The sequence below is a fragment of the Phocoena phocoena genome, chromosome 4, assembly GCF_963924675.1.
Source record: "Phocoena phocoena chromosome 4, mPhoPho1.1, whole genome shotgun sequence".
NCBI lineage: Eukaryota > Metazoa > Chordata > Mammalia > Artiodactyla > Phocoenidae > Phocoena > Phocoena phocoena.
The window spans coordinates 31,329,529-31,350,706 of NC_089222.1; the positions used below are offsets into that span (position 1 = coordinate 31,329,529).

Consider the following 21,178-nt stretch of genomic DNA (forward strand, 5'->3'; position numbering starts at 1 on the left):
CTACCATCTTGGCCATCTAGCCAAAATGTTCTGACATGAGAATTAAAAGTTGAAAAGGGTAAGTAAAATTATCCCTATCATAGGAGACATAATTGTAAACCAATAAATCATGGCAATCAAAATTTTAAGACTACTACAAATAATGAAATAATTCAACTAGGTGGCTGTATTTATAATTAATACACAGAAATGAATAGTTTTCTAGAAACAAATGACTGATATAGAATATAATGGAAGAAAATACTCCATTTATAAAAGAGAAAAAAGATAATATGTTAGGAGTAAACTTAGCAGGAACATGTAAGAAATGTATAAAATAAATGTAAAAACATAACCAAAAAACATAAAAGACTTGAACAAGTGGGCTGGCATACCATAACTTTGGAAGGAAAGTTCAAAACGATTAAGTCATCAATTCTTCTTAAGTCAATATAAAAGTAACTTCCTAAGTTAGTATATATATTTAATATATAAATTTAAAAATCCCAACAGGATCTTTTTCCAGCTTTATTGAGGTATAATTGACATATACACTGTGTAAGTTTAAGGTGTACAATGTGCTGATATATGTATACATTGTGAGATGGTTACCACAATAAGATTAGTTAACACATCCATCACCTCACACAGTTACCTTTTTTTTGGAAGTGAGAACATTTAAGATCTACTTTGGGCTTCCCCGGTGGCTCAGTGGTTGAGAGTCCGCCTGCCGATACAGGAGACATGGGTTCGTGCCCTGGTCTGGGCAGATCCCACATGCCGTGGAGCGGCTAGGCCCATGAGCCATGGCCACTGAGCCTGTGCATCCGGAGCCTGTGCCCCACAATGGGAGAGGCCACAACAGTGAGAGGCCCGCGTACCGCAAAAAAAAAAAAAAAAAATCTACTTTTAGCAACTTTCAATTATACAGTACAGAATTGTTAACCAACAGGATTTTTCCAAACTAGGCAAGATGTTCTAAAATCAATGTAGAAAAATAAGCAAGTATAGCTAGAAAAGCTCTGGAAGAGTAGTGAAAAGCACTCACCTACAAGATGTTAAAATATATTATAATGCTACAATAGGATTAAAGCAGTGTGATCCTGGCATATGAAGAGTCAGAAAAATCAATGGAAAAATAGAAAGCATAAAAATGGACTCACAAGAGTTTAGTATATGACAAAAGTAGCATCTTGCAAGTTAAGAGGTACAAACTTCCAGTTTGAGTCACAAGAATGAAATGTACAGCATGGGAAATATAGTCAGTAATAGTGTAATATCTTTGTATAGTGACAGATGGTAACTAGACTCATCACGGTGATCATTTTGAAACGTATAGAAGTATTGAATCACTATGTTGTGCACCAGGAACTAATATAGTCGTTGTAGGTCAATTAATTATACTTCAGAAAACGAATAACAAACTCATAGAAAAAGAGATCAGATTTTGTAAATTTAAGTACAGTTGATTTACAATGTTGTGTTAGTTTCAGGTGTACAGCAAAGTGATTCAGTTCTATATGTATATATATATGTGTGTGTGTGTGTGTGTGTGTGTGTTTATATATATACATATATATGTATATATATAAACACACACACACACACACACACACATATATATATATATATATACATATATATGTATTCTTTTTCAGATTCTTTTCCCTTATAGGGTATTACTAAATATTAAGTATAGTTGCCTGTGCTATACAATAGATCCTTGTTGGTTATCTATTATATATACAGTAGTGTATGTATGTTAATCCCAAACTCCTAATTTATCCCTCCCCCTCTACCTTTCCCCTTTGGTAACCATAAGTTTCTTTTCTATGTCTGTGGGTCTATTTTTCTTTTGTATATAAGCTCATTTGTATCATTTTTTTTTAGATCCCACATATAAGTGATATCATATGATACTTGTCTTTGTCTGGCTTAATTCACTTGGTATGATAATCTCCATGTTGCTGCATATAGCATTATTTCATTCTTTTTTATGACTGAGTAATATTCCATTATATATATATGTGTGTATGTATATATATATATATATATATATATATATATATATATATATATACATATATACACATACCATATCTTCTTTATCCATTCATCTGTCAGTGGACATTTACGTTGCTTCCATTTCTTGGCTATTGTAAATAGTGCTGCAATGAACATTGGGGTGCATGTATCTTCTTTGAATTATAGTTTTCTCCAGATATATGCCCAGGAGTGGGATTGCAGGATCATATGGTAGCTCTATTTTTAGTGTTTTAAGGAACCTCCATACTGCTTTCCATAGTGGTTGTACCAATTTACATTCCCACCAACAGTGTAAAAGGGTTCCTTTTTAAAAAGAGATCAGATTTGTGGTTACCATAGGGTGGGGGAATTGGATGAAGATGGTCAAAAGTTTCAAACTTCCAGTTATAAGATAAATAAGTACTAGAGATGAAATGTACAACATGATTAATATAATGAACACTGCTGTATGTTATATACGAAAGCTGTTAAGAGAGGAAATCCTAAGAGTGCTCATCACACAAGGAAAAAATACTTTTTTCTTTATTTTGTATCTATATGAGATGATGGATGTTCACTGAACTCATTGTTGTAATCATTTCATGATGCATGTAAGTCAAATCATTATGCTGTACAACTTAAACTTACACAGTGCTGTATGTCAATTATATCTCAATAAAAATGGAAGGAAAAAAGAATATAAAAAAAAGTAGCATATTGTATCAGTGGTGATGGTGTGGGGAAATAAGATAGTGTTGAATTACCCAGTAGTTACCTGAAAGAAAAAAAACTGGAGCTCTACTTTTTTACGTAGCATCATGAGAAATTAAAAATGCATCAAAGATTTAAATGTAAAAAATAGAACTATGAAAAGTTAGTTTTATAATAAGGCAAAAAGTAATGTGCAAAACAGAGTATGTAATACACTACCATTTGAGGAAAAAAGCGGGAAATCATATCTATAGGTATGATATGTGATATAGTTTGCATATACCTCAAAATCTCTGCTAATACACTCAGGAAACTAGAAAGCACCCTGGTGCCTATGGAGAGGAGACTTGAGCAGCCAGGGATCAAGGATGAGAACAGTACTTTTCACTGTATTATCATTTTAAAAAATAAATTTAATTTAGAGAACTTTTTGGTTCACAGCAAAATTGAACAGAAAGTACATAGCGTTCTCATGTACCCACATACCTACTGCCATCACACAGGACAGCCTTACCCACTATCAAAATCCTGAACTGAGAAGTATGTTTGTTACAATTAATGAGCCTACACTGATACATCATCATCACCCAAAGTCCATAGTTTACATGAGGGTGCACACTTAGTGTTGTACATTGTATAGGTTTTGACAAATGTGTAATGACATGTATCCAACATTATATTATGATATGGAATAGTTTCACTGCCCTAAAAATCCTTTCTACTCTGTCTATTCATCCTTTCCTGTCCCAACCCCTGGCAACAACTGATCATTTCACTGCCTCCATGATTTTGCCTTTTCCAGAATGTCATATAGTTGGAATCATATAGTATGTAGCCTTTTCAGATAAGCTCTCATTTAGTAATATGCATTTAAGCTTCTCCCGTGTCTTTGCATGGCTTGATAGTTTATTTCTTCTTAGTGGGGAATAATATTCCATCATCTGGATGTACTACAGTTTGTTTACCCATTCACCTACTGAAGGACATCTTGGTTGCTTCCAAGTTTTGGCACTTATGAATAACGCTGCTATAAACATACATGTGCAGGTTTTTGTGTGGATATTAGTTTTCAGTTCATTGGGGTAAATACTAAGGATTGTGATTGCTGGATGGTATGGTAAGAATATGTTTAGTTTTGTAAGAAACTGCCAATTGTCCCCTAGAATGGCTGTACCATTTTGCATTTCTGCCAGCGATGATTTTGCTCCACATCCTAACCAGCATTTGGTGTTGTCAATGCTTGTATTATCTTTTAATTCTTTTAAAATTTTGAACCATGTGGAGGCATTAACCAGTCAAAAAATTAAGTTAGAAATAAAATCCAAAAATAAAAAGCCCAACTCAGTCCTTTCAAGAAGCCTTCTTTATCTCCCCCAGAAAGTTGACATCTGTTCTTCCACTGCATCATATATTCTTTACCTGTAGAACCTTTTATACTGCATTCCACTTATTATGTCAGTGTCAGCCTTCCCCATTAGACTAGGAGCTTTTTGATGGAGGGACAGTGTCTTAATCACATTTGAATACCCAGTGGCATAGCCCAGTGCCTTGCAGTGATTGAATAAACAACATAGGTTATTGTAGATTGATATCATTAAAAATTGCCTTGTAACAGTGAAATGATAAGTAGCCTTGAAACTCTCTTAGGAATGTAGGGAAAGCTTGAAATGATAAGAATTAGACTTAAAAATACTCTTAGTTGAAATCTAGGAACAGCTTGCTTTAGCATCTAGAGGCCCTTTTTGTTTTTCGTTTTTTCATTTTCTAGGAATTTTAAATTAATTTAGTTATCCTACTGGGTACCTAGGTCTTTGGTACCCAAATGGGATATGCTAGGTCTTTGGAAGATTTGATGATGAATGTGACCTTAAGGGATATGCCATGAGTAAGGAAGATGGTAGTTGTCTAAAATACCTGGGCCAGAAACTGTACTGTAAGATGAAGTGTGAAAAGCAGCACAAACAAAATAAATGATATGAAAGTGAAAAGACATTTGATCTGAAATGAAGATATACTGTTTATTAACTCAGTACATATACACTGAAGCCCTACTATGTGCCAGGCACTGTTCTGTGCTGGACTATTGCAGTGAACAAGACATGGAGCTTCCAGTCTAGTGTGAATGTGTGCATGTATTTAGAGTGGAGCAACAAATAAATAAGCTTGTTTAAAGAGAATGATCAGGTAGTAGGGATAGCATGTAAAATTAAATAAGATAAAATAAATGTAGAGAAATAGGAAAGGAATTGCTTGCTAGTAATAATGGTAGGAAAGAATTAGGTTATATGCAGGGAAAACAAGTAAATAGAAAGATGACACATACCAAGGGAGAAAGAGAAAGAGAACAGTAATGTTACAAGATGAGGACTAGGGTAAAAAAGAAACAACTATGTCACAATCAGTGACAAATATATTTTAGTCCTCTGATCTCTTATATATTTCAAAGATGAAAATCAGTGATTTCAGTCTTATTTCTGTACTGAAAGTTATGGTAGTCTCCCTATTACAGTTTAACCCTTTACTTTAGTTTCCTTTTAAAGCTCTGAAATAATTACATATTTGAATTGACTTTAAAATATATTTTGATTTATGATATATTGATACATGTCATACATATTATATGATATATCCAAAATAACAAGAAATGTAATTTAATGTCACATGGTAAATAGTATTGTAAAGGAATGCTGAGTGAGTGGTGGCCCTTTACAATAATTTTTGCCTTAGGAGTACTTGCTTTGGGTTGAAAATGCTCAATGCTGGTGTGTTGAGAAAAATTTATAGCATCTTTTTTTAATATACAATTATGCTTTTATGATTGTTACTTTTAAAATTTGTCACTGAGTTCCATTTCATCTAAGAAAGCATAAATGTGTATTTGAATCACCTGATAATCCTCTTAATATATGGATTCTCATTGAGTAGTTCTAAAGTGGGCCTGAGATTTTCAGTTCTAATAGACTCCCTGGACTATACTTTAAATGGCCAGGAACTAGAAACTATATGGAGATTTTTAAAAAAGTAATTATAAAGAAAAACATATTTTGATTCAGCAGCCTCCCAAACACAAAGAAAATAAAAAGAAAATTATTAGTTAAAATTTCATTAAAAATAATCTTACAAAACAGTGATTTCAATCTTGCATTCCTTAATTTTCTTGAATATGATAAAAGATATAAATAAAACAATCTATTTTGATATGACTGATACCAATAAGCATTTTTCATTTGTAAATTAATAAAAGTAAAATGAGCTACGTTCAATTTAAAATTCATGAGTTTTTAAAGTCATGTTTATTAAAAGATAATTTTTTTATCAAAAAAAGATGCAAGTTTATTTTGACCACAAAGCTTGTTTCACATTTCTCAACCCCTGAAAAGTTTAAGAACTAGTAGTCTTTGTTTTGACTATGAATAGGTATGATGATTTACTGTACTGCTACCTCTCTTGAGTAACTCTTGTTAACTGGAAAAGGCTTTCATAGAAAGCATTTGTCTGTAGTGCCAGGTTGGACCTTATGTTGCAATAGGCCAGCCTTTTGAGAATAAAAACAAGTTTGAAAAAAGGAAGTAGAGTTCTTAATTCTCAATATTCTTTCTGTCCTTGTATTATTCCTGATTCTTTTAAAGTACAGTTTTAGTTTTTTTAAGAAAGTAATTTATTACTATTTTTATTTTAACTGGAAAAACAATCATGCAGGTTTGGGCAATCCTAAAACACCTAGAGATATTTAATTAAATATAATACATCTTCATAAGTGCAGAGCTTGCAAAACAGTAGGGGATATCCTCTTGGGTCAAACAAAGAGGAAACTAAAAATCAGATCTTACAGTTTCCCATATTTGCTATTTAGCAAAGAAAAACAGGAACGGAATCAAAGACTAAAGAAGATGGACTTAACTCTAAAAGGAATGGATGATTTAGAAGTTTGGTCTGGAGATCAGCAGCATCAGTATCATCTGGGCACTTGCTGGAACTGTAGAGTCTCAGGCTCCATTGCAGCCTACTGAATCAGAATCTACATTCTAACAAGTGCCCGGGTGTTCCTATGTATAATAGTTTAAGAAGCACTGGTCTACATGATGTCATAGTTGAGGGATACTAGGAAGACTTCTCTTCACCGCCAAGTTTTTCACTCATTCATTTCAGTATCTAAAATTTCATTTTCATTTAAGGTTTTGTGGTTTTGAAAGCTACTCTATAAAACATGTATCTTTAACAAGGCTAATACTCCTGTATTCATTTACTAAAAAGTTTTCTAAATGACAGTTAGCTGGAAGCAGAGCTTTGGAGGTCTAAGACAGGTAAATCTTAGGTGTTGGAGAGCGAAGGGTAGGCTCAGATAAAGGGTACAATTCAGGCAGGACAACCAGGCATAGATAGAATGTGGTGAAATCTAGGAATAAGAGGTTGCATTACTTGCCCCAGATAATACAGGAGAGAGTCATTTGGTTTCAACTTGGGCCCTCTCTTTCGTTATACTGGCTACTCATTGTTTGCCATCTCGGTTCAAAGCTCGGGCTCTGGATATGGATGGACTTGCATTCAAATCCCAATTCCAGAGCCCAAGAGGTCTATTTCATTTCCCACCAGCTGTGTGAGTTTGGATGAGTTATTTAATTTCTTGGAACCATAGTTTCCTGATCTGTAAAAATAAACACAATAGTAGGACCTAAGGTTGTCATGAAGATTAATAAAATAACGTGTAAAAGAGCTTAGTACAGTGTTGTTGCTGCTACTGCTATTGATACTATTAGTAGTGAGGAGAGCAGGGGGAACAAGGAAAAGTCTGGGCATATTTTGAGAGCACTGGTCTCCTGGGGATAGAGAGTCTGATATGGGAAATAACAATGTTGAAAGGAAAGATTGGAAAGGTTTGAGAGTAAAGTGTGCTTAATTAAACATTTTACTTAGCACTGAATGTAAAGAGATCAATGATAAAAAGTAAAATTATGAAGTAGCAGAGAGGTAAGACAGAGAAGGAAGACTGTAAGTAAAAATGGGAGTCTAAAAATAGCAGCAATTCTAATACAATGTCTGTCTTTTTTTCCATTAACTGCTTATTACTATCTGACAAACCTAGTGCTTTAATTTTATCATCTGAACACATGCAAGTGTAATTCAGCAGTTTCCCCACATCTTTATTTTTGGAAATGAACAAACTAGTGGCAGAGGCATTTCATTAAATTGCCAAGATAGATAAGACTTTACCATAATCAGGATGGAAGCTGGGAGAATTTCCAGACTATAGAGCTCGTCACCAGATGCGAAGCCTTTTTCAAGGAAGTAAAATTGTGCGATTGATGGCTGGAATAAATTCATGCATGAAACAGGAAATAACATGCAGTGAACAGAAGAGAAATCTACAGTTAGGAAAACAAGCAATAGTGGGGGAAATAGCAGTTATAAAACACAGCTTATTGTGAACTTAACTGAAACAGAACAAACAGTAGGCTAATTAAAGTACCGTTTAAGTACCATTGTGTTGACTGGAATGTTTTATATGAACAGGGATCTTTTAAACTAAATTCTAACTCTAACCGCTGCCCCATTTAGTAAAATCAAACGTATCATGCTTGTCTCTTCCCTTCTGCTAGCACATGCTGTTGTTTTTTCTCCTGTATTGTGTCCAAATTGTGGAGAAAACTTTTACATTTTCATTCAAGCCACACAGATTAGGACAGTGCCCTCTCAGGTTCTCATCTTTTCTGTTGTATTTTCCGTTCTGGAGAGTTTCCTTCTCTGCCTGAAAAATGTATTTGATCTTGCAATTTTCAAGAGAGTGGCAGGGGAGGGGAGAATTTATGAAATATGAGGTGTCAGTGGCTGACAATTAAATCTCTAATATCTGCCCTTCTTTTTGAATCTAAGGAAAATAATTAGTATGGGAATTTAAGATACCATTGTAAGGGTTCCATATGGAAAAAACTGGGGGCAGGAGCTAAGGATTCCTCAGAACATAATATGTAGATGGCCACCTGCTTGATTTATGCTAAATGCTAGCTCTAAATATTAGTTTAGTTGTTTAGTTAAAATACTACAAAGGAGGCTGCTTGTAAGTGATCTCATATATTCCTGTGTATTTAATGCTACTTTTACAATAAAGATTCCTAAATTTATATCTCGTGTTATAACCACTCCTCTTTATATCCAGATGCCTCCTGGACATCTCCATTTAGATATCTCAATTATAAAATATACAAAAATGAACTTGTGCTTTTTCCTCTCCAAATTTTTCTCTTTCTTCATCACCCAGTTTTCTCTGCATCATAAATGATACCACCAGTCACCCAGCTGCTCAAACCAGAAATCTGGCAGTCATCGTTCTTTCTTTTTCCCTCATCCTTCACATCCATCATCAAATCCTTATTATTTGAACTCCAAAATATATCTTCATTCTGACCATTTCTTTCCATCCCTACTGCCATGGCTTTGGTCCTGGCCATTCTTTTCTTCTTGGATGATTGCAACAATCTCCTGGCTGGCTTTCTTGTTTTCACTCATGTCTTTCTTCAGTCTGTTTCCTACATAATTGCAGGATGGTTCTCTTAAAGTGCAAATTAGATAATGTCATTCCCGGCTTGAAATTCCTAATTGCCCTTAGGATAGAACTAGAAACTTTCGGGAATTCTCTGGTGGTCCAGTGGTTAGGACTCGGCGCTTTCACTGCCGTGGGCCTGGGTTCAATCCCTGGTTGGGGAACTAGGATCCCACAAGCCATGTGGTGTGGCCACAAACAAGCAAAACAACAGCAAAAGAACTGGAACCTTTACTATGCTCTACAAACCTCTACATCTGTGATTCTCAAACTTATGCATTTTTAAGAATCATTTGGAGTTAAAATGCAGACTCCTAGGCCTGACTCCCAGAAAATCTGATTCTCTGCCTGGGCTGAGAATAGAGATTTCTAACAAGCTCCCAGATGAGGCTGGTCTGGCTAGTCAAGGACCACACCTTGAATAGTAATGCCCAATTAAACCTCATCTCTTACCACCCTTCCCTTACCTCACTACATTCCAGCCCCACTGGTTTCCTTATCCTCAATTATGCTAGGCTTGTTACGGTCTCAGGGCCTTTGAACATGCTTTTCAATTCATTCTGGGTGCCCTTACTAGCATTTATTCTATCTTCTTTTGATGACATCATCCTGATTTCCTTACTTCTCTCCCTTGGTGTGTGATCTGATGAAACAGTTAATTAAGGCATCAAGGGATGAACATGTGTCAGAAGATAAGCCAGTGGAAGACTCCCTCCCTGGAATTTGAACTGTGAGCAGAGTGATGAAAATGGCCAGAGTAGTAAGAATACTGATTCTGTGGGACCATAAGAGTCACCGATTATTGATCTTTACAAGACTGTACTACTGGCATCCTTTTAATGCTGGGAGTATCATCATATTCTTCAAGTAAATTGCCTTTTTTAACCTAAATTGACTAGAGTTGGTTCCTGTGGCTCACAACCTGGGAAGCCTTCTTTAAGTCTCAACTTATGTCAGCTTTTCAGAAAGGTTTCTTTGACAATATGTATAATATAGGTCCCTCCTTTAATTCTCAAATGATTTTTCTGCATATATTAAGATAAGCTTTTAGTTTAAATATATTAATATGGTGAATCATATTAATAGATTTTATAATGTTATCTTAAATTCAACATTGTTTGGTCATAGTTTTTTTGTTTTTTAAAGCTTTGCTAGTTTTAGTTTACCAATATTTTATTTGGGATTTTTGCATATTCATTCCAAGTGAGATTGGCCTATGATTTTTCTTACCTGTATTGTCTTTGTTCAGTTTTGGTATCAACAGTATACTGCCCTCATGGAATTAGTTGAATAGTTTTCACTTTTTATTCTATGAAATGGTTTGTAAAACTTTTATTATCTCTTCCTTGAAGGTATGGTGAACTTACCTTTAAAACGTTCTGGAGTTGATTTTTTGAGGGAAGGGTTGTAGATTTTTTTAAAAAAATAAATTTATTTATTTATTTAGGGCTGCGTTGGGTCTTTGTTGCTGCGTGCGGGCTTTCTTAGTTGCGGCGAGCGGGGCCTACTCTTCGTTGTGGTACGCGGGCTTCTCGTTGCGGTGGCTTCTCTTGCTGTGGAGCACGGGCTCTAGGCGCGCAGGATTCAGTAGTTGTGAATCATGGGCTCTAGAGCACAGGCTCAGTAGTTGTGGCACACGAGCTTAGTTGCTCCGAGGCATGTGGGATCTTCCCAGACCAGGGCTCGAATCCGTGTCCCCTGCATTGGCAGGCAGATTCTTAACCACTGCGCCACCAGGGAAGTCCTGTAGTTTTAGTTTTTTTTTTTTTTTTTTTGAGTGCTACTTCAATTTCCCTAGCCTGCTTAGGTTTCTTATATCTTCTCGGGTGTTTAGGTAAATTAAAACTTTTTTCCTAGGAAATTGTTTATTTGGTATTTTGGGGGGGGCATTTTTTCATATTTATTATTTAAAGTTGTTCATAGTATTTTCTTAGAATTTAAAAAAATACTCTATCAATAGTTGATACCTAATATTATATTTTGGTCGTATAACATGGGCTGTATGCCATGTATCCTTTTACATTTGTTGAGATTTGCATTATAGCATAATATGGTGCTATTTTGGGAAAGAGTCCATATGTGCTTGAAAAGAATATTTACAGGGTTGTCTACATGTTCTGTGTGTTGTCTAAATATTCTATATTTTTACTAATGTTTTGTCTGCTGGATTTATTGGGTACTTAAAATGGTGTATAAAATTCTACTTTGATTGTGATTTGCCAACTTTTCTTTGTAAGCTAGTCAATTCTTGCTTTATATTTTGAGGCTATGTTTCTAGATGCATACTGGTTCAAGATGGTTATAACTTCTTTGCAGATTTTTCCACTTATCATTCTTTCATAGTTCTATTTATCCTGAATAACAATGCTTTTGACTTCAGGTCTGTTCCCCACCCCGCCCCCCACGATAAGCTACACTAGCTTTCTTTTGGTTGTTACTCCCTTTGCATATCTTTCCCCCTCATTTTACTATCACTTTTTGGTGTCCTTTAAGTTTTTGTATTATGTCTTGTTAAAAAGAATACAACGGACAATCTTTTAATTGGCAAGTTTACCCCATTTACCTCTTTTAGAGATTATTGATGATTTCCTCTATCTCATTTTGTATTTGCCATTTACAACACTTTTAATTTGCTCCTTTCCCATCCCTACTCCCGTTTTCTATTGAATAATTATGTTTTCTTCATTCCCATTTTTACATCTACTTGTTTGAAAATTATATTCAACTTCTTTGCTCTCCATACTTTCTTGCATCTCACCCCTTATTCCTGGGTTCAATTTTCAACTTGTTGAAGACATCCTTTAGAAGTTCTTTCAATAAAAGTGTCTCAGGAATAAATGCTGTTTTTCCTCTGAAAATGTCTTCATTTGCCTTCACTTTTAAATGGTAGCTTAACTTGGCACAAATTCTAGGTTGACAATTGCAATTATTTTATTTTAGTATTTGAAGATATTTCATTGACTCCTAGTTTCTTTTGTGGCTATTGAGAAGTCAGCTGCCATTCCTTTGTATTTTATTTTTCTTTGATTATTTAAGAACTTCTGTTTTTCTTTGATCTTCTTTAAATTTCACTACAATGTACCTAGTTGTGAATTTATTTTTTGTTTCTTTAGGGTATATTCCTGGATGGGAATTGCTATGTCATAGAAAATGTTATTTTCCAGCCTTTTCAGATAATGCCAAGTTGTTTCCCAAAATGACTGTCTTGATCCACATTCCTGAGTTCCTACATCTTTATATTACATTATGTCATATGAATTTTTGCATGCTTATTTTGTAATAACTTTGTCAGCAAATAGAGTGAGACTGCTTCTTAGTGAACCAAATAAGAAAGGAAAAGTTGAAATTGTATGTCAGTCATTTTATATATAAGACCGGGAAGCAACTCATCTCAAGGGAAACAGTGACCACGTCATTTTTTAAGGCATTTAGACTTAAACAGAACTTCTTTTGTTTGTTTTTTTGGTCTGACCTTTCTCAATTCCTTAAACTTTGTTGAAAAATCCTTTTGATATCTTTTTTTGTGCGTTCTGAACTTTTCACTTATTTTCTTACAAGATGAATTTATTCATTAGCTTAGAATTTGGTAAAGAAATGGGAGACTTTCTAATCTTCGGCCCAAAATTCCCTGAGACAATTTTTAGAAGTTCTGTTTAGTACTTTTTCAAATGTGTGTATTCCATACATATATGGATTCCTATGGATTCTTTATGGATTCTATTTCTTCTTTTTCACAGTAATAATTTTATTTTTTTCTTTTCAAAATGAAAGTATTGTTTTATCTGTCTAAAATTACTTTTTTCTGGTTATAAATATAATAAAGCCTAGAGTAATTTTAATGTCTCTAGTTGATCTCAGTGATTAAAGAAACTGCCTGCATTTTCATTATTCAGGGAAAACTACTTCTAAACCATTTTAGACAATTAGGTAATTGGGTGTCTTGTCTTTTTAGTTGTTGTTGCTGTCTTACAATATATTGGAGGTAGGAAATTCTACAATTTTATATGCTATTTGTACTTTTAGGAGGATATAAAAAATAAAAAACTGTCAGACACAAAGTCCTAATTTTCTTTTGTCTTTCCAAGGAGGTAATTAGTGGCTATTAGTATCATGTGCCATATTAACCCTTCCTGCTCTTGAAAACCATAATTAAGATGTCTATCAACCTTACTGTCTAACCTACTTAAAAAAAATTAGTACATTTTCCCAATCTGTTTTCTTTTGGTTTGACTTCATTCATCACAGTGGGGAGAATAAATGCTTCTGCAGGGTGTAGCACAATTCTTCTGCCTAAATGCAGTACAAATAACACATTACCTTGTTTGTAACTGAAAGAACTATACCTATTGTGATCTGAAGAGCAGAATAAAGTCAGATTAAAATGTTCTGTACTCAACATGTCTTTATTTAAGGAATGAACAAAACTTTTTTTTTTAAACCTGTAAAATGTGGACGTTATTTTTTACTTTTTTCAATGTCATGCAAGAAATCTCTGATTTAATATAAAGCCAATTTCAGATAATTTAATGAAGAAATGCTTATAGAGATACTCTAACTATGCTTACATTAGCCTTCATAGTAATATTCCCAATTCTGACTTTTACTTATGACTTTCTTAAAGGCAGGACTGTATTAAGTATTGACTATCTTTACAACTAATGAAAGTCTAAGGATATATAGAATATATAGTCAAAGGATACACAGGATAGGAAAGTACCTTTGAAGGCCTTTACTTACTTTAGTGTAATTTGATTTAAAGGTCTTTTGTATTTAAATTTTGAGTAGGTAATATTCAAAAGGTTTAAAATTCTAAAGGCACAAAAAGATACACAATAGGGAGTCTTCTTCCTATTCCTCAGGTCTCCCCAGATCAGTCAAGGTTACAAGTTACAGCCAAGCGTATTCTACAGGTGTTCTAAGTGATAGCTTCCTGTCGCTCCTTTGTCTAAAAGATGAGGTTGAAGGATGTGAAGCCTGTAATGGGCTCTTAAAGACGCCTTATTTTGAAGCAGAAGCAGGGCCAGAATCTAGGTTTCCTGACATTCTAGTTCATAACTCTTTGTAATCTTTGCAGTAAGCCACATTACCTCTTTAAAATTTTTAGTTGGTAACTGGTTAATCAGTATGGATGTTCCACTCCGGGTAATTTAAGTTTAAAAGTAGCTTGGTTTGAAATTGGAATACCTGGGGTGCGGAGGTCTTACCAGAAAGGCGGTAGGGAACGAGATTTTTTTGTTCATTAAAGGATGCAAGGGTTTTAAAAGGCTGACCTAGGGTTTAATCACACTGTTTGACTTTTGCTGAGTCTAGGGGATGGCGCGCGCGTGTTAGGCCCAGAGTGCTGACGTCAGCACGGGTCCCACTCAGGCGTCGGGGAACTAGTGTTCAGCGCTCGGGCTGCTCGCACCTCTAACAACGCGACTCGGACTTTAAGGCGTTGGCCTTGGCCCCATCCATCTCGATCTCTGCCTGGACACGGTGCGGAAGGGATGAGGCCTCGTCCACACCTCTTCTGCGGGTCGGGTGAGTGCGGTGCAGGAAAGCGGCGAGACGACGCCAAAGCCAGGCCCGCCGAGGGGTAGCCCGCCAGCTGAGCCTCGGGATGCTTCGGCCCAACAGCCAGAACGGGCTAGGCCAGCTAGCTCTGGCCTCTCGGTCCGATCCCCTTCTGACCCCACGGCCTCCACTCCTGTGGGGCGCACGGCAGGCGGCAGTATTCCACAGCCAATCCCCTCAGCCATCATACCCCTTTGCCAGCCAAAAGCAGATCCTTCAGCCTCGCTCCAGAAGCTCGCCCCACCCTGCCCTGCCCTTCCAGAAAGGACCGGTCACGAGGCCAAGAACGCGACTCCACGGACTGTACATCTCTCCGAGCTGGACCTGAGCAAGCAGCTAGACTCGGCGTGAGACTGGGAAGGAGCCTTAGCGAGCAGCTCTGTGGCCCAATGGTTTTCATCTACCTTCGGGTGCGGACCAATGAGGCGCGCGGGGCGGGACTTCCGCCTCGCCTCGGTGTTGTCGTTTGTGCTCCGACTCCAGGCAGTGGGGGTCGGTGAGAAGATTCAATCATGAAGTCGCGGTAGGGACTTCTGCAGCGACGCGGCTGGCGAGCGCATTTGTGTTGCGGGGTCAGGCTTCCAGGTAAGAGCCTCTCCCGCGTCGCAGCGGCCGGGCGGCGGGTTGTTCCCCGTGGGGCCTGGCCGAGAGAACACACCCCCTCTCCGGCCCTGGAGCTCCGAGGCGGCTCCGCCGCTGAGCCCTTGGCTGCTCCTCCTCAGGCTGGGCGCGGAAGAAACTAGGTGTTTGTTTTTTTTTGCAAAAGGTAAAATAAAAAGCCCTGCTCTCGGAGGGCCGAGTTCCCCTTGCATTCCCACCCCATGAGTTTGTGTATATCTGAAGTTGTTGGGTTATTCGTTCTGCTTCTTACATTCCCCTCTGGAGGTGGCTGGAACCTGGGAAGACGTTCGGAGGGCTTCTCTTGGTCCAGCACTTGCCGCAGCGTCCCCGGGCGAAGTCACTCGACTTTAGTTGAGGGAACTCTTTAGTTTTTGGAAAAAAGAGGGCAGGCGCCTCCTTTCTTTCTAACCTCCCCCCACCCCCACCCCGGAAGCTGGATAGAAGGTGGGACGTGACTCTCTTAGGGACAGATACCGCGTCCCTGCCCCCTTAAAGCTGGAAGCTCTCCCTTATTGAGTTGACCCGCACTGATAAAAGAACTCTGTCCCAGAGAGGGAGTGGATCGACACCGAAGCCAAGCGATCCCAGAAGCACTCACGCGTATTTGGTGGCAGCCACTGAGTGTTCTCTGCCAGCGTTTTGGTAAATTCCTCCACTTTGTCCTAATCTGGCAATAGTATATCTCCAAAACTATCGTTTCATCTTCAGTTTCAGCACCGTGGGCAGCTGCTCAGGTCCAGTGTTGCTGCCCCACACTTGTCAACTCTTGTCAGTGATGCAGCAGGAACAGTGAAAACTAATGCATTCCTTTCAACAATGATCTGTTGTTCTCCAAGGAGAACATCTGCAGTTTTCGATACAATATAAATAGCTAAGATGGGTGTGCCGCCGAAGAGTTCTAGTTAGAGAAACATCAATTCAAGGTTTAAGGAAGGGCTTTCAAGGATTTAATCTATTTAAGGACAAATTTTAATGGGTCGAGGAGATTAGCTCCACTTCATAGTAGCAAAACTGGACTGTGGTAGCAGTTTAAAAGAACTTTAAACAGGAGGTAAGAAGTGTGCAGGGCCCATGGGGATTTGGGAATCAATTTAGTGCATTGGCATTCACATTAGAAAGAAAGAAAAAAGTATCAGAGAATATCCTATGGAGTAAGAGTAAATATTATTTCATGAAGCTTTTGTTTCAGGTTTTTAAAAAGAATGTATGAGTGTGAAGAGGAAGATGTAAATGTATACCATATCATTGTGGATTATGGCAAAACACTGTATCCTGAATTTGGGAGTCAGGCCGGGTTCACCCTTCAGTTCTGCCACTTACTAATTCTGTGATATTATCTGTAAATAAGGGAAGGAGTGTAAGAATTAATTGAAATAAAATATGTCTGTTTACATAGTTAAGCCTCAAAGTAGTTGTTATTGTTGTTGTTGACTTTTGGAAATGTTTGGCTAGAAGCCCAGTTATTTCTCTCTGTGTCAGGAATGACAACTGGTTTAATAATATATTTTTTATCTCTCCCTTTATTTGAAGCCAGCAGCTTCATGTCTCCATGTGTAATAGTAAATCATGTGGACAAAAATGTTAATTTGCAAGGTTTAATATTGAAGGATTTGGAGTAAGTTCTCATCTATCCCTGTTTAAAGCTCATTTCTCTCACGCATTTTGCAGGGGCCTAAACTGTTATTAGCATTCAGCACCCTTCCTTTGATATTTTTCTGCATCCCAGAATAACATAGATTTATCAGAAGTTTTTTTTTCTTTTTAAATATTTGATTGCCATCTTGCCTGCTTTTTTAATCAAGATTTTGCCAAGGGTGAACAAGGTATTAAATGATAGGTTTTTTTGATTTTATTTTATTTATGTATTTTTGGCTGCTTTGAGTCTTCGTTGCTGCGCGCGGGCTTTCTCTAGTTGCAGCGAGCGGGGGCTATCTTTCGTTGTGGTACTTGGGCTTCTCATTGCGGTGGCTTCTCTTGTTGTGGAGCACGGGCTCTAGGCGTGCGGGCTCAGTAGTTGTGGCTCGCGGGCTCTAGAGCGCAGGGTCAGTAGTTGCGGTGTGTGGGCTTAGTTGCCCCACGGCATTTGGGATCTTTCCGGACCAGGGATCGAACCCGTGTCCCCTGCATTGGCCGGCGGATTCTTAACCACTGCACCACCAGGGAAGCCCTATCAGAAGTTTTTCAGACACTAATTTTAGCAAAGTAAGGGCAGGACTAAGGGAATGATAGGTTTATCTCTTCGAACTAAATTGGATAGGAAGGCATTTTATGTTTTATAGTTTTTGCCATAAAGACGTATGAAATGAAATGGCTTGGTCAAATATCATGGTATGCTTACTTCATGTTGGTATGACCTGAAAACGGTTGGTGTTTAAGTAAAAAGTATGATTTTGGACATTTTAAAATCTGGGAATGTTTAGCAGAAGTCAAAATGAGTTCAGATCAAAATAGTATTTTGTACTGTTTGACGTATTACTGCCATATGGTATTGCACATAGTAGTTTCACATGACATAAAAAAGGGAAGAAAGTAAGCATTGTTAGTTTTCTCAAAAGAAGAAACAGAATTAATAGACATTTCTTTTAATTAGAGCATTGTGGGTAATCATTGTTTAAAAATTCATGTATTCTGCAAATATTTACTAAGCATATATAAAAAATTACGAAGTTTTTATAATCCTTTTACAGAAAAGTTAATTTAGAACAATGAGAACATATAATTGGTATTGTCAGTTTACATATCATAGTACAGAGATAACAATAACAGACATAATAACTAACATTGATTGTTTACTATAGGCCAAACAGTTCTAAGCACTTAATATTGTCTTGTAATCCTCTTTTTATAGATGGGGAAATGAAGGCATCGAAAATACATAACTTTTTGAGTTCACACAGGTGGTTAGTGGAGCAACTGGAATTTGAACCTAGGCATCTTGACTATAAAGCCTGTCTTGTATCATGTTTTATTTAAAAATACAGAATACTGTGGGGTTATTTTGGTTTCTTTACTTGCTGATGTGGATGACCTGGGGTGAGCTCCTTTGGCCCTTGGGTTCCTCAACTCCTTCCTCAAAAATATAGTATTAAGCCATTATATTTTTGTGGGGATAAGGATCATTTGTAAGGCCCTAGACAGAATATGTGTTCAATAAATCATATGCCTCAGCCTTTTTCCTTTCATACTGAGGATGTGGCCATTTGGAAAATTTGTTAGCAACTAGAGGAGGATGGGAGAAGATTTTAACCTCAGGACACTGCTGAAGCAAAGGTATAGAAATAGGAAAGCAGAGGATGTTTGCCAAGGTAGTATGTTTAAGGAACAGGCTGGTAAAGGTAGATGGATACAGATTACGGGAATACTTAAAGGAACCAGGTTAAGAATTTTGTACCTGATTCTTACTTGAGAAGAACCCCTCCTTATAAATATTAATCTGGAACTAAGTCCAGTGAAGGAGTGGAAGCCTGGAGGTGGGAATGTCATGGAGTTTGATTACAGTTGAGGCTGGTTGAGGCAGGAAGTAATGATGGTGGGATTGTTGTAAAGGGTATAGAATTGAGAAATGTTAACATTGACATTGTGAAATGACATAAGTATGGGCCTTATTTTGGGGAGGATATTATGATGAAGAACAGATGTTGGAGGAAGGGGATTTAGGAGAAGGATTTATGATACAGTCTTTGGTTTTGGAGCAGAGGGTTTGTTCAGATGTTTGGAAATGTAAGATGGAAGGTGGGAGCTCTTTGTATTCCATAAAAAGGTAAGAGACCAATTACTCACATGGTGAGGAAATGGTCTAAAGCAATCATCCCCCTGTGGGTCAAAGTTTCACAGGAAGGATGTGACTCCAGAAGGTCCTCAGAAATGCAGATTTCTTACTTGTGATAGGGTTGTATCCACTATTTTTCCCTGTAACATATTCCTGGGAGGACAGGAATAAGGTCGTGGGGAGGGAAAATTTTGGAAACCTAGCAAACCTCTCATTTATTATTTCAAAAGAGAGCCAGTAAATTGGAGCCTAGGGATTCTCACATTAAGAACTTGGAAAGACGCTGTGATTTTTATACAGTGCCAGACATTTAAACACACATGTTGAATGTTGAATTGTTGGAACGTCTCCAGAGTTTTTATTTGTGTCATCCCCTTTGTTACCCTGAATTGATTAATAGGATAACTTTTAAAACCAGAGAGTCTGTGTGCTTGTTATGGGGCAGCAGTGAAGAGGCGACCTAGATAGATTGTATTTTACTTATAGCTGAGACTGTGGGAGAAGAACCTCAAAGGATGAGAGGAGAAGGTGTGGTAGGAAGAATAGAGATTCTGTGACTGAATCCTTGTGCCACCCATTCTCTGGCTTGTTTCCTCATTCTGTAAAATGATGATGATGACCAATCAAATAAAAAATTGGATATTAGGCACAAGCATTAGGACAAGGAAAGTTTACATATTCTGTCATCTGTCACACCATTGTTGGAAATGTTACTTAGATTCTACTACTTACACATTTTTCTATAGCATTCTTCACTCAACAAATATTTATTTAGTATTTTCTATGTCAGACACTGTTCTAGGCATGCAGACTACATTAGTGAACAACAACAAAAAACAAAATCCTTGCCCTCATGGAGCTTATTTTCTAGTGAGAGAAATAAGGTTTATTATATTTTATTTTTTAATAAATTTACTTATTTATTTATTTTTGGCTGTGTTGGGTCTTCGTTGCTGAGTGCGGTCTTTCTCTAGTTGCAGCGAGTGGGGGCTCCTCTTCGTTGTGGTGCGCGAGCTTCTCATTGCAGTGGCTTCTCTTGTTGCGGAGCACAGGCTCTAGGCGCACGGGCTTCAGTAGTTGTGGCATGTGGGCTGAGTGGTTGTGGCTCACGGGTTCTAGAGCGTAGGCTCAGTAGTTGTAGCACACGGACTTAGTAGCTCCACGACATATGGGATCTTCCCGGACCAGGGCTCGAACCTGTGTCCCCTGCATTGGCAGGCAGATTCTTAACCACTGTGCCACCAGGGAAGCCCAAGGTTTATTTTAATAGTGGAAAGTAATTAGATTTTTCTTATACTATGTATTTATAAAATCACAATTCTAAACAGATAACAATAAGAGTACTATACCAGATTGTAACTAATTTTGTAGAGCACTTTAAAGGAAGGGACTATATCATGCTGACTCATGTATGTCTCCCTATTTACCCTTTTCCCAATGAAATGACTTAGATGTATTTAATATTCAGCAAATGTAGGTACTCATTAAATATTTATAATGGAGAGAAGAAAGTTGTGTTAAGGCAAGGGCCAGATCTTAAAGATAAAGAAATCAGTTAAGTGTAACAAGTATTAAGGGCTCATGTCCTCACTAGATTGAGGGTAGGAAGAAAGAGAAGTGTGCTATGAATTGCAGTGCATGGCTTGCCTATGAGGTTGAAGTGGAAATAAGGTTATATTGTAGCTGAAAGCATCACCATTTAGGGACTCTGGGTATCTGGGTGTTCTCCAACTTGCCCAATAATTAGCTGTGTGACTTTGCATGAATAACTTGACCTCTCAGTTCATTTCCTCATTTGTAAAATGAGGAATTTTCCTGTTAAAATAGTCTTTTAAGACAAAATGTCTATTGCAGTTTCACTTTACTAATGTAGACAAAACAGAGCTGATCATGAGCTTCCATTGAATAATAATCAGACTAAATTTATGCTTTTAGTTAACAAACTAGATGTTTAAAAAATGTCTACAAAATTAATGTTA

At 37.2% G+C, this 21,178-nt stretch overlaps 1 protein-coding gene across 2 annotated transcripts in view; it reads left to right on the forward strand.

Annotated features, from left to right (window-relative positions):
• Positions 1 to 15,127: 15,127 nt before the first annotated feature.
• RNF13 (ring finger protein 13) overlaps positions 15,128 to 21,178 on the forward strand; it is a 140,511-nt gene continuing 134,460 nt past the window's right edge. Inside the window, exon 1 of one of the 2 annotated variants that reach the window (XM_065875717.1) lies at positions 15,128 to 15,394. The gene's annotated coding sequence lies outside the window, so the exon portion shown is untranslated. The remainder of the gene's footprint in view (positions 15,395 to 21,178) is intronic. The other variant, XM_065875716.1, reaches the window with a different exon arrangement.